Raw genomic sequence first — 13270 nt, forward strand, 5'->3', positions numbered from 1 at the left:
TAAGGGCGGAAGCACCGCGCCGGGCATTGGATTGTGGGATATGACGCTGGCACAAGCTCCTATCACATGGCTGAGCAGACTGATGGCCATGATGACGCGTTTACACATTAAGATATCGCGAGATATCCGCCCTGAGAAGCCAGATCACGTTGAAGCTAATCAGTTCGGCAACATGTAAGTATTTTGTTGTTCAGTAACAAGTCTTGCCAATGATTCAGAAATAACAAACCAAGATAAAAAGTAATGGAAGAAAAAGAGTTACATTTTGCGATCATGCTTAATTTGACACATATTTTTACAGTAGTTTAATTTTGAAAACATCGGCCCAGACTTACACATAACAAAACGGTAAACGCCTTATATATTCAGTAGACTAGATACACACATTAAATTTTTTGCTTGTTCTAGTGCTTGTATTAGACCCTCTTAGTGAAATTAATAACAATTCCAGATTAGGGTTTTTCAATGTGGATGGATGGCTGGAGAAGCCCCCCCCCTGGGAGGCGCCAGAGGGCCTGAATGGAAAGTTGATTTTTGGTTGTTCCTAAGCCACAGGCCATTTACCTGAGAGCATATACAGTACACCAGGGGCCTCAAACTCAATTTACCTGGGGGCCACTGGAGCTAGGATCTGGGCGAGACTGGGCCGCATCAGGTTTTCCAAAAAAAACCAAAAAACGCATTTATTAAAAACAGAAAAATGAATAAACTTTGCTTTGGTTCTGATTTTCTACAAGAAAAGCTTTGATAAAACATTCCACTGTTCTCAAATATCTTACTTTTTATTGTTCTACACAAAATAAGATCGAGAATAAAGAAAATCAATCAATCAGTAATAAATAAATATAATAATAATAAAACAGCAAATAATTAAAACTTAAGAAACCACATATAGTTGGTGGGTAGACAAATTATTTTTTTCAGATTAAAATGAACAAAGCATTATTAGAGCCCTGTAGACATGACAAAACACGACTATAGTCACATTTATACTCTTTTTATTTACAACATATTGCGCAACTGCTGGGTCTTGAGACACATGCTAACTCGCAAACTAGAGAGCTAGCGACCTAAACGGTAGCCTTCAACCGCAGGCCGCACTAACATTAAACTTTCAGCCGCATGTTTGAGACCCCCGCAGTACACCATCAAAGCTAAACCACAATGGCAAAAATAGTGGTACTTCCACCCATCCATTTATTTTCTATACTGCTTACCCTCTTTAGTGTCCGGTAAATTGGAGCCCATCCAAGCTGACTGGGTCTGATGTGGCCTGCGGCCTGCAGTTTGCCCATGCTATTAATATATGTATAATTGATAAATACAGTAAAGTCTCGTTATATCGATATTGTCAGGAGTCGGAAAAAATATCGATATAACCGGACTGTCGATATATCCGATCCTGCACCGAACTGCATTAAAAGTGGGCAATAATGCACTCAACTTAAATCAATCTTTGCTTAAGGATTTCAATACCAAAAAAGAACACGGCGAACGGCTGCTTCCAGTCAACTTTATTTTTCACACTTCCACCACCAGAGCACAGCACACACACCGATTCCCGCACTTCCTGGTTCACAGGTCATGCTCAACCCGCCCCACATAGCTGGCCAAACACATGCCTGCAACAGAAGAACCAACTGCGTTTGTGGTTTCTCTCGCGTGTATAGAATCTATACCAGGGGTGGGCAAACTACGGCCCGGGGGCCACATGCGGCCCACCAAGTGTTTGAATCCGGCCCGCCAGTTGCTTTTTCAGTATTTCAACTTTTAACATACAAACTGGCAACATGTCTTATTTAGTCATTTTTTTTTTAAATGTAAAATTTAGTGACATAGTTTGATGTTTAAAGTGCTCCTGAAAAAAGCCACATGAGAACATACAGCTACAATTAGACAAATCATTCAAGGAAAATGTGTGTGTTAAATACATGTTCTGGCCCCCTGGACAATTTTGTTAACTCAATGCGGCCCACGAGTCAAAATATTTGCCCACCCCGATCTATACACACGAGAGAAACCATGAACGCCAGCATGTACATATGAAAAACAGTGATTATTGCAAGCGATAAAAAGATATCTGAATACAACACAAAAACGCTTGTGTCTTCGTTGGAATAGGTGTGTATGCTATGTCAGTTGCTCTGGTGGTGTAAGTGTGAAAAATAAAGTTGACTGGAAGCAGCCGTTCGCCGTGTTCTTTTTTGGTATTGAAATCCTTAAGCAAAGATTGATTTAAGCTGCTTTTGTATCGATATAAGCAGACCAAATTGGCTGGCGGGAGATGAAAAGTGCATCGTAATAACCAGATTATCATAATAACCGGGTATCGTATAATCGGGTAACAGAACTAATTATATCATAAAAGACTAGAAATTTGCTGGGAAATGAAAATAGTATCGTAATAAGCAGTACTTCGATATAACCGATAGCGATATAACGAGACTTTACTGTAACATACTACTTTAATAAAATACAGACAGGCCCTAGTTTATATTAGCATTTGTTTTGTCAGTGTCAATTTTCAGTGTCTCTTTTTTCCTTGTTTGCATCCTTCCCATCAATATTCAACCAAAACTGTAACCCTTCTGTAAACAAACAGTTTATCCTCCCAGCAGCGTGCTAGTTCATTCACCATTTTGTTTTTAAACTCAGTACTTGATGACGTGCAAGCATGCACTTGCCTACATGGCAAACTGAAAGGATAATCATTCAGTTTGTCTTCTCCCATGTCCTATATTAAGGATTCCCTGCTTTTTTTGAAGTAGCATTGTAAATGTGTGTAGTTCCTCCCTCTTTCACATTGTAGGGTGTCTGTCTGCTGATAGCAACCCCCCTCAGCCACCCAGAGATAAACTGCCTGTAGATGCAGCCATGTGACAGGCTCACAGACACGGCAGAAGGCTCTGCAGTGTGTGAGATACTGAAATTAGTACATGCATTGTCATTGCGTCCATTTCAGTTTGTTTGCCACATGTAATATACAAGATGTCCTGCAGGTGGCGTGCATTTTAGGTGTCCGACAATAGTGGCGCCTCCATGTGCAAGATGATCATGTGCTTTTTGTGAACATGACAGCATAGCTAGAAGTAATATTTTTTTTCTTGCATTGCAGCATATTTTAATACCTTATTTTTCATTTCATCGCTGACACCAAAGGGGTCAGGACAAAAACGCCACTCCCCTCACAATCCTGCACTCATCATTTTAAACAAGTCGTTGTTGACCCGGCGCCAGCGGCACAAAACAGGACAAGTAATTTAATTTGCTGCTGCTGCTGACCTTGAAGCAGGGTATGTAGGCTACCAGAATCCCAATGGGGTAGCAGGATTGTCTCACACAATCTCCTCCAAGCATCTCAAGGAATACTTTTTGTCCTTTAGTATGTCCGACAGAGATAATATGATGATGTTACCAATAATTAAATTAGATTTCTGTTACTGACAGATGTAAACCGAATTGATTCTTTGCTCTTTTTTTGTTTTGTTTTTTTGTGAATGAATACAGCAAAATGTTTAATTTACTGTAGGATGTAAAACTAACTAGTTCATGTTGCAGGTTTTAAAAATGTTTTCAAGCTGTGATTCTGCAAAATAAAAAAAAATTCTGTGCAGGTTATTGTGGGTAGCTGCTCTACAGACCACAACTCAATACAAAGGGTCAAAAAAATGAGCATAAAAGGTTCCCTTTAATTTGATATCGATTTTATACTTGCCAAATGCATTGAATTTTTGCTTTTATAAGTTGAGCTCTGGGCAGCAAGGCGGTCGAGTGGTTAGCGCGGAGACCTCACAGCTAGAAGACAAGGGTTCAATTCCACCCTCGGCCATCTCTGTGTGGAGTTTGCATGTTCTCCCCGTGCATGCGTGGGTTTTCTCCGGGTACTCCGGTTTCCTCCCACATTCCAAAAACATGCTAGGTTAATTGGCCACTCCAAATTGTCCATAGGTATGAATGTGAGTGTGAATGGTTCATTTCATTCATTTTCTACTGCTTTTTCCTCACGAGGGTCGCGGGGGTGCTGGAGCCTATCCCAGCTGTCTTCGGGCGAGAGGCGGGGTACACCCTGGACTGGTGGCCAGCCAATCACAGGGCACATATAGACAAACAACCATTCACACTCACATTCATTTAACCTCAATTAACCTAGCATGTTTTTGGAATGTGGGAGGAAACCGGAGTACCCGGAGAAAACCCACGCATGCACAGGGAGAACATGCAAACTCCACACAGAGATGGCCGAGGGTGGGAATTGAACCCTGGTCTCCTAGCTGTGAGGTCAGCTGTGAGGTAAATGAATGTGAGTGTGAATGTTTGTTTGTCTATATGTGCCCTGTGATTGGCTGGCCACCAGTCCAGGGTGTACCCCGCCTCTCACCCGAAGACAGCTTGGATAGGCTCCAGCACCCCCCGCGACCATCGTGAGGAAAAAGCAGTAGAAAATGAATGAATGAATGAAACTAATCCATGGTAGCACTGCTAAACTATTGTTTGTTCCACCAAAATTGTTTTTCTATTTGTACATCCTTTTGTTTTCAGGTGTCTCTCTATTGCTGATCTCAACCACACAATGCAATGAAAAATAGGACTTGGGTAAATGTTTGAAATGTTTGCCTTGGTAGGATAGATACCAAGGATGGGTCATGGGAATTCAGTCACTTAGTCCAGAAAGAATACAAAAGACACCCGAGCATCTCTGTTGTAGCGAGTCAAATTGTTTATTGTAAATCATGCAACCATTCAATGACAAAATGACTTTAACAATGCTGGCTACATCCTGGTGATGTTGTGTTACTTTGTTTATGTCTTTAATTGCCGGCACCTTGCTCATCACCCATCACCTGAGAGTTTGGAAGTGGCAGAACAAATATACCAGTGTCCTATCTCAGCCATGTGATGTGGGCTGCTTGTAATTACGGTCATAACTTCTTACCCCATGGAAGTGACATTTTTAATCACCCCGGTGAAAACATTGTGTGTCAGAATTCGATATTGGTCATAAAATCTAAATATAGGGCCCCGGAGGCAGAGCTGTGGAACACACACATACGCACAGGGTAATAATAAAAAAGATTCTCAATGCTGACAAGGGAGCCTCTGCTTTTCGGATTACGACAAAAGTACTTACTAAACGTCTACAGCCATGTTTTGCTATTTAAAGACTTACAGAGTTGGACTGACTTTAACCGTGTCCTATTTGTTGTCATCATTCCGCATGGGGTCCAATAGGTTTTCCAGCTTGTCTGTAATAACATAGTCCTGTCCCCACAATGACTCATAGACTCATAGTAATCATAGACTTGACTCTCTTTTGGTCTCATCTACTCCGTCTTGTTAAAGTGCTCCATAAAACTAAATGTTTGCCTCTGTGTGCCTTCCTTCAAGCAGAAGAATCCAGTAGCGAACCACTGAAGAAAGCGTTTGTTGACTTTTTCGGCACAAGCGTGTGTTCGGTTTGGCGAGCCGTCTGTTATTTATGGCTCAAGGTCTCTTGCGATTGGCTGAGGAGATATAATTATGTCTGGGGCTCGGCTTGGCTAGTTTTAGAATTACAATTCTAAAAAAGTGCCATGTCGAGTTTGCTGGTTGCTAGGTTACTAAGTGGCCTGTTGACTACCTCACTGATGATGTATTCCCTCTCTCAAACCTGACAATCCCTGATGAGTCAAAGTAATTAACTTAACAGGATATTCTTTGTATGATTAGTGCCTGGGAATATTCAGTTCATGTTCATGCCTAGGTAGGACAGCACGATTCGAACCTGGATGGCCCTTTGCAATTGATTCAACACATTAGCACTTCACGTTTACGTATGGCGTCTATATCAGGGGTCTCAAACACGCGGCCTGCAGGACACTAGTTTGAGGCCCCTGCCTTGATATGAAAGTTTAATGTTAGTGCGGCCCACGCAAGTTTGATATGGATGCTGTATGGTATCATGTACCCAGAAAAAATTATTACATTTGATTAATGTTCATGTTAAAGGTTAAATAACTGTTAATAGTTATCCTCCCTATCCGTGTGGAAGTGGTAAGTTTTTGGCTATTTAAGTTTAAAGGAAATAACTTGAAGGCTACCGTTTAGGTCGCTAGCTCTCTATTTTGCGATTTAGCATGTGTCACAAGACCCTGCAGTTGCGCAATATGTTGTAAATAATAGACTGAGAGTGAGAACATGCAAACTCCACACAGAGATGGCCGAGGGAATTGAACCCTTGTCTCCTAGCTGTGAGGTCTGCGCGTCTGTCGCTCAACTTATAAAAGCAAAAATTCAATGCATTTGGCAAGTATATAATTGATATCAAATTAAAGGGGACTTTTTATGCTCATTTTTTGACCCTTTGTATTGAGTTGTGGTCTTCTGTAGAGCAGCTACACACAATAACCTGCACAGAATTTTTTTTGATTTTGCAGAATCACAGCTTGAAAACATTTTTAAAACCTGCAACATGAACTAGTTAGTTTTACTTCCGTACAGTGAGACAGTCAACTCAATTTGGGGTGAGCTGAAGACATCCCATAATATGCTCCAGAACTTAGCACTGTAATTATTCACCACTCCAACAACAACACAATTTCCTGTTTACATTCCAGCGCTCACTGACCAATTGCAGAAGAGAGTGGCTCGCTGTGATGCATTGAGGTGCGCTTGGAATTTTAAATGTGTGAAAAGGACCCAGGCCGGGGGTGGGGGGGTTTAAAAGCACAACTTGTGGTTTTATTTATTTATTAATGTAAGCATTTTCAAGCATCAAAATGGCATGAAATAAATGAATTAAAATACAAAAGTAAGGCATTCAGAAGACACAAGTATTTCAAAGTCATTCAAAGTATTGAAAGACATCTAGTATTTTACACTGGTTACAAGGTGTCAGTAATGTTACTGGAATATTTGGTGAGACACACAACAGACTTGATTGCCAGCGCAGCAGGTGTTTATTGCAGGTTTGAATTTAATCTCATAAAAGGCACAATAATCCCTAACAAAAGTCCATACTTAAAAAAACAGGCTACTGTTGTAGCTGTAACCCAACTCAACTCGGAACCCACGTCACTTTCACTTTTATGTCTCTTCTTATTTACTCTTATATCTTCTATATTGGGTAATATGAGTGTGAAGGTGACTGTAGGGGTGTTACTTAATGTCTAGAAGGCTCTAATAATGTTACATACCATTAAGTAGGTTGTAAACAGGTTTTCTATTCTCCAACTCTGAAAATATTTCATTCATAAAAGAAGGATTTATACTTTGTGGAAATGTATTTACCACGGTAAAACTAAGTATAGTTGATGGCGAAATACAACAACCTTATTTGGCTGAATGATTGTCGTTTTTGCAAGATTATAGGTTGTAAGAAGGCATAGTAGTGCCATAATTTACGTTACTGTTTTTCACTTCACTGACTTAGTGCCAGTAATTACATCATTCAATTATGATAAGCTTTTCAGAACTGCTAGTCAAGGAGTTGACCTCCACTCAAAGATATTACATTGAAGTTCCATCAATAACATGAATAAGCATTTCCTGTTGAGTGGAATTTAATTGAATTATTTCTCCTTCAAAAGGCTGAAGTTCTTACTATAATCTGGGGTGGTTTTTTTTTTGCCCACATCATCTTATTATAACGCGCTGCTAGAGAGGCACTTTGGATGGATTTATGGGATTATAAATTTGAGTTGGTCTTTGCTGAGATTATAACACGGATTTACTGTTCAATTATGACAATATACTTCCCTCAAGAGGTGAAGAGGAAAATGGGGTTTTGATGATATCTTACCTTACCTGCAGTATGTTACCTTTTATGTTTTAAGCGCTAGTGTCTGAGGAGGTGCATTAAAAATCAGGTAAAAATGAAACAAAATAAAACCCCTAACCTTACTTTAGAACAGGGGTCTCAAACTCAATTTACCTGGGGGCCACCGGAGCTAGGTTCTGGGTGAAGCCGGGCCGCATCAGGTTTTCAAAAAAAACCCAAAACGCATTTATTAAAAACTGGAAAAAAAATAAATTAAAAAACTATCTTCAATGCTTTTGCTTCTGCTATACCCTACACTTTTTCAGTACTTTGATTCCGGTTTTCCACACCAAAATATCTGATAAAACATTCCACTGTTCTCAAATATCTAAATTTTTATTTTTCTGTACACAAAATAAGATAAAAAAAGAAATAAACAAATTAAGAATAAAGACAATTCATCAATCAATCAGTAATAAATAAGTAAAATAATAATAAAACAGCAAAAAAGAAAAACGTTGGTATAGAAATTATTTTTTTCAGATTCAAATGTACAGTATTAACAGTTATTTAACCTTTAACATGAACATTAATGAAACTTAATAATTTGACCCAATTAGCAAGTTAGCATCGTACTCAGTTCCATCTGGGAGCAGCGTGGTAACTTTAACATTGTTAAAGTTACACTTTAACATGTTTGATGAGATGCTTTATCTTGACGTGTATTTTCCCTTTTATTCCAAATCATTTCCTGCATTTATTTGTACCCAGCGTCATAGCCTTTAGCTTCATTGCTAATCCAAAGCAAAACAGGGCGGGGTAACAGGGTAGGGTAACAGTATGGGCGGGGCAAAATCATGTTAATTGTGTCCGGTGTGCACACAGCTTTAAGCTGTCATTTCAACATTAAACTTTGGTATCAAGGTGGGGGCCTCAAACTTGCGGCCCGCGGGCCAAATGCGGCGAGACGCGAGACCCCTGCTTTAGAATGAGTCTAGTTATGTTTGCAAAGCCTGCAGCATCTAGTTTCACTTTCACACCAGCTGTTTAAGATCATATAGTGTGGGGGCCTGTTTGAGTGGGTTACGTACACTAAGTATAGACTATGATTATTATCATGTCTTATTATTGGGATTTGTGACTGGACAATGCTTGTCTTTTACAATGCTCTGCTTGAATGACTTTATTTGCGAACAAAGGCTAAACTGTAGGCAATTTCTTATTGAAATTACACAAGAGTTGAAGAGTTATTAAAATTGTGACTGTTACCTCTCCCCATCTCACCCGTCTGCTTTATATTGGAATGCAGGAGTGCCAGTTGCAGATTGCAGTGTCCAGGGATCCCTAAAAAGGGAAGGAGTCGCACTCTTGATTCTTGGCAGCTCAAGGAGTAGTGAAGACTAAATTAGGCATGGTCTCATTGACTTCCAATTCCCAAAGTCCCAGCATCCCTGCAGCCCAGCAGAGGAGGGGAGGTCGGGCGGTGCTCTCAACCTCTGATGTTTTGCCTCTGGTAAGTGAGATGAGATGACGAGGCTAGAGAAACCTTGAGATGAGAGCTCTAGATAATGTTGGGAGTAGACAGGGAACTAAATCAGTCAGTTTGGCGTTCTGCATTTAGCATCAATAAAACCTCTCCATAATCAATGCTACTACCTTGTGGCTCTTTAAAGTACTTTCCCGGCTCTGCTGTAATAGCACTTAATAGCATTTTCCTCGCAGCTTCTTTTGAAAGCCATGACTTTGAATTGAATGTGGTTTGAAACAAATAAAACAACACCTCTGACCGTGTCCAGTGCATTTGCATATTCTCAGGACATTCAATTGATTGAAGCTGGACTGTTCCATGAGAAGACATTTTTCCTGTTATTCGAGAATGCTTCATTAATTTTTGCTCAAAGATGAGGTGGGACACACACCAGACCATTAGAGGATACATAGATTAGATCTTGCGCCAAGCTCTCAGACTCGAGCTGCCCTATCTAGTCTGACTGTGTCCCACATAGTCTTTAAGCATCAACCGAAGAAGGCTCGTCTGAGACAACTTGAACAGTCCAGTTGTTATCGATTGAATACGCTGAGAATACAATGACCTGCATGAATGGGAATATTCTCAGGTTCATTTGCATTTGCATTTGCTTTACATTTCTACCTCAATTTGAATCACGGTTGCAGGCATTTTTGCATTCACAATATTCTTCCCTGAATATTAGTTGTTTTTTTTCTCCCACTTCAAAAATGTCACTTGAAAACAAACAAACCGTCTTCATTTAATTATATTTTTCTTAATAAAAAAAGCTGAAATTTAATAATAATGGATGTTATTAGATTTCTTGAACTTAGCTCATGATTTGAATTGAAGGTTTCTTATGACTGAAAATAAAAGCGTCATTCTAGACACCCAAACACGTCTACACTGAGAAAGGTGTATGCAATTTATTGTATTATGTGATAATAGCTTTTTTTCTTCCTATCAGCATCTACACATAAAAAATTATATTAATATTTGTATCTATTTTTCTCTAGTCATTTCATATTTTCCATGCATCCATTTTCTATACTGCTTATCCTCACGAGGGTCACGGGCATGCTGGAGCCTATCCCAGTTGTCCTCAGTTGAGAGGTGGGGTACACCCTGGACTGGTGGCCAGCCAATCACAGGGCACATATAGACAAACAACCATTCACACTCACATTCATACCTATGGACAATTTGGAGTGGCCAATTAACCTAGCATGTTTTTGGAATGTGGGAGGAAACCGGAGTACCCGGAGAAAACCTACGAATGCACGGGGAGAACATGCAAACTCCACACAGAGATGCCAGAGGGTGGAATCGAACCCCAGTCGAACACCCAGGCCTGTGTGGCGCTCTAGCCTGTATTCATATTTTCTGTGACAAATTGACCTAAATTGTCATTCGGCTTGAATAATAGGATTGGTCACTGACAGCTGTTTGGTATTCACGTATATTTCCATCCACACAAAGCAGTCTCAGGAGAGGTAGTCAACAATTTTCAGTCATGCTGTTGTCATATTCAGTCATAGCTAACGGTAGCTAATTTCTATTATTAGCTGACAACAGAGTGCATGTATTACGTCCTGGAAGAGGGTGGGATGGAATGCTCGCAGTATATTCGAATTGTTGGCACCCCTTTAGGCACCCTCATTGCATATAGTCCCTTAATATTATTAATCATATAACAATGATAATACAATTAAAATTGTTATTACAAGAATTCATCAATAATAATATAATAATAATATCAAAAGAAACCCGGTAATATGTATAGTGCATTATGAAACACATGACGGAATAATGATTTGACTTTGAAACAATGATATAGTCTACAAATTGATTGAAACAGCAAATATTTGATGTGTTTTCTGTTGCTGCTGAATTGTTATTGTCCCCGTTCCCACTCCTCTTTTCTGCCATTTTGCTGTGCTGTCCACCGTGATTGACTGTGTCTCTACGTCTCGCCACAGACGGGTGCTGAGTGCTGCTAAGTGGGCCCCCGAGTGTACGTGTGGGCTCCAGAGGCCTGCCTCCACATTCCTGCGATACTTCGAAAGACGCAGCACTGCTTCGGGGGAGAATTAGGTCGAGGCCCCCAGACTGAGGATCGACTTCAGGGGGTGTGGCGGTGAGGGTGAGGGTGAGTTAAAAAACCTGTGGTGTTGTGCATGGCTCCATGAGGGTGTTGATATCACATCCTCTTTCTTTTTAGGTCTTTGAATAGAAACCACTTCCTGGTTTCCCTTTATCTTGCTCGGTGCAAACTGTTCTCATAGCTCGGCGGCTTCTTCTTTTCACAAACTCTGCGGCTGTAAGCAAACGTATTTGTGTGCACTATATCTACTAAAGTATCGGGACAACTTGATCCATGTGTTTGCAGCTACAACAGCTTGTACTTTTCTAGGAAGCCTTTTAGTGTATGTCTGCCTTGTTTATCCTGAGGAACATTTATGGATTCATGGAACTGGAAGTATAGTCTTGATAATATGACTAATTAAGATTCATTAATCGATTGATTTAGAGGTGTCTCAACACTTTTACACTTTTGTCCACATTGTGTACACTATAAACAAGCGCACAGAAAGTGGAGAAGCAAAAGGAAGTTGCAAAAAAAAAAGAGGGGGGACATCAAGAGGGAGGAGGCGTGGAAAATAACAAGGTGACCATATTTGGCATCAGTAGATAATGCTAGCAGAGGATGCAAATGAGATAAAGGAGTGGTTGTCATGGAGACTTGATGTTGCGCAGTGATGGTTTGCTGTAAACCTGACCACACTTGCGGTATGGCCGTTGCTAAGCAGAAGGTGCTATTGTGAGCAAGAAAGAGGGGAGAGTGAGTGAAGTGGCGGAAGAGGGAAGCGAAAACGTTCGTTTATGTCACGCCGCGTTGCGTCACCGTGACCTTTTGCTTAAAGTGTCTTCGTTCATCCAGGTAGCGCCTCAGCGCTAGACACACTCGCAGGTAAGCTCACTGTCAACACTACTCGTTTTTGCTGATTTGTTTTTTAAATTAGTCATTTTGAGTTGTCAATTTAACAAAGCACTTTTGTGAACCGCTGTTCATTCAGCATTGTCAAAGTATATCTGAGGCTATTATTGCAAGGGGATTTTATTTGATTTTGTATTTTTTATTATAGTATATCTGCAATATTGCCTCTGAGAAATTGCTGGAAGCCAAAGTGTAAGGTCTCTTGGAAAGGGTGTTTCTGTTCGATTTCATTTTATCTGCAAGATAAGCTTCCAGCTTGAATGGGGGGTGGCTGGGGGGGGTTGGTAGCGGGACACACATATACAGAGAGTCAAACACACACACATGCTTTCTCTCCGGTGCCAGATGAGGACGAGACAGTGCTCTTATTTTCTGGCTGTGTATTTCAAAACCCGACAGCTTGCTTAAATTACACCTGCCTGCCTTCTTGGTGCGAAAAAAGCCACAAATTATGAACTCCCTCTCTGTGGTTGGTTTTCAGCAGCTGTATATTTACAACTCTTAAACTTTTTACGAATGGGTGCTATATTTATGGCATGGTTGTGTGCATACCGTACACTGTGGTCCTAATAGAACATGTAACACAATCAGGAAATGACGCGGCTGGACGTTATGTGGATTTTTTTATTCTGGTGGCACCAAAATAATTTCGAGTTAAATGGGTTAGTTTGATTGCTGCTCCCAGCTGTTGGCCTTTCCGCAGGCAAGCAGGCAGGCCGTGTGCTCCATCCCAGTCGTATAAGCTGTGATGGTCTGTAATGGAAGCCTAATGTGTATTTGCGGCTTAGTGATAGATGAGCAGTCAGTGGTTGGCACACCAAAGCTCGGGGACATTTCCTCAGGAGAGTGAGAGTTCACATTAGCCAGTCAGTGGCATTTACAAGCGGCTGGGAAATAGCAGAGCTCTGACATGATCAGGCAGTTTAAGGTGGAATTTTGGCAATCATTGACAGAGAGGAAGAAAGTGGAAAATGCATTAGTTAAAAACTTTGGAGATTATCTTGAGTTGATCATACTGATTAGTAGT

This window comes from Doryrhamphus excisus, linkage group LG6 (genome assembly GCF_037039965.1).
Source record: "Doryrhamphus excisus strain RoL-2023G ecotype Guam linkage group LG6, RoL_Dexc_Guam_v1.1, whole genome shotgun sequence".
Classification (NCBI taxonomy): domain Eukaryota; kingdom Metazoa; phylum Chordata; class Actinopteri; order Syngnathiformes; family Syngnathidae; genus Doryrhamphus; species Doryrhamphus excisus.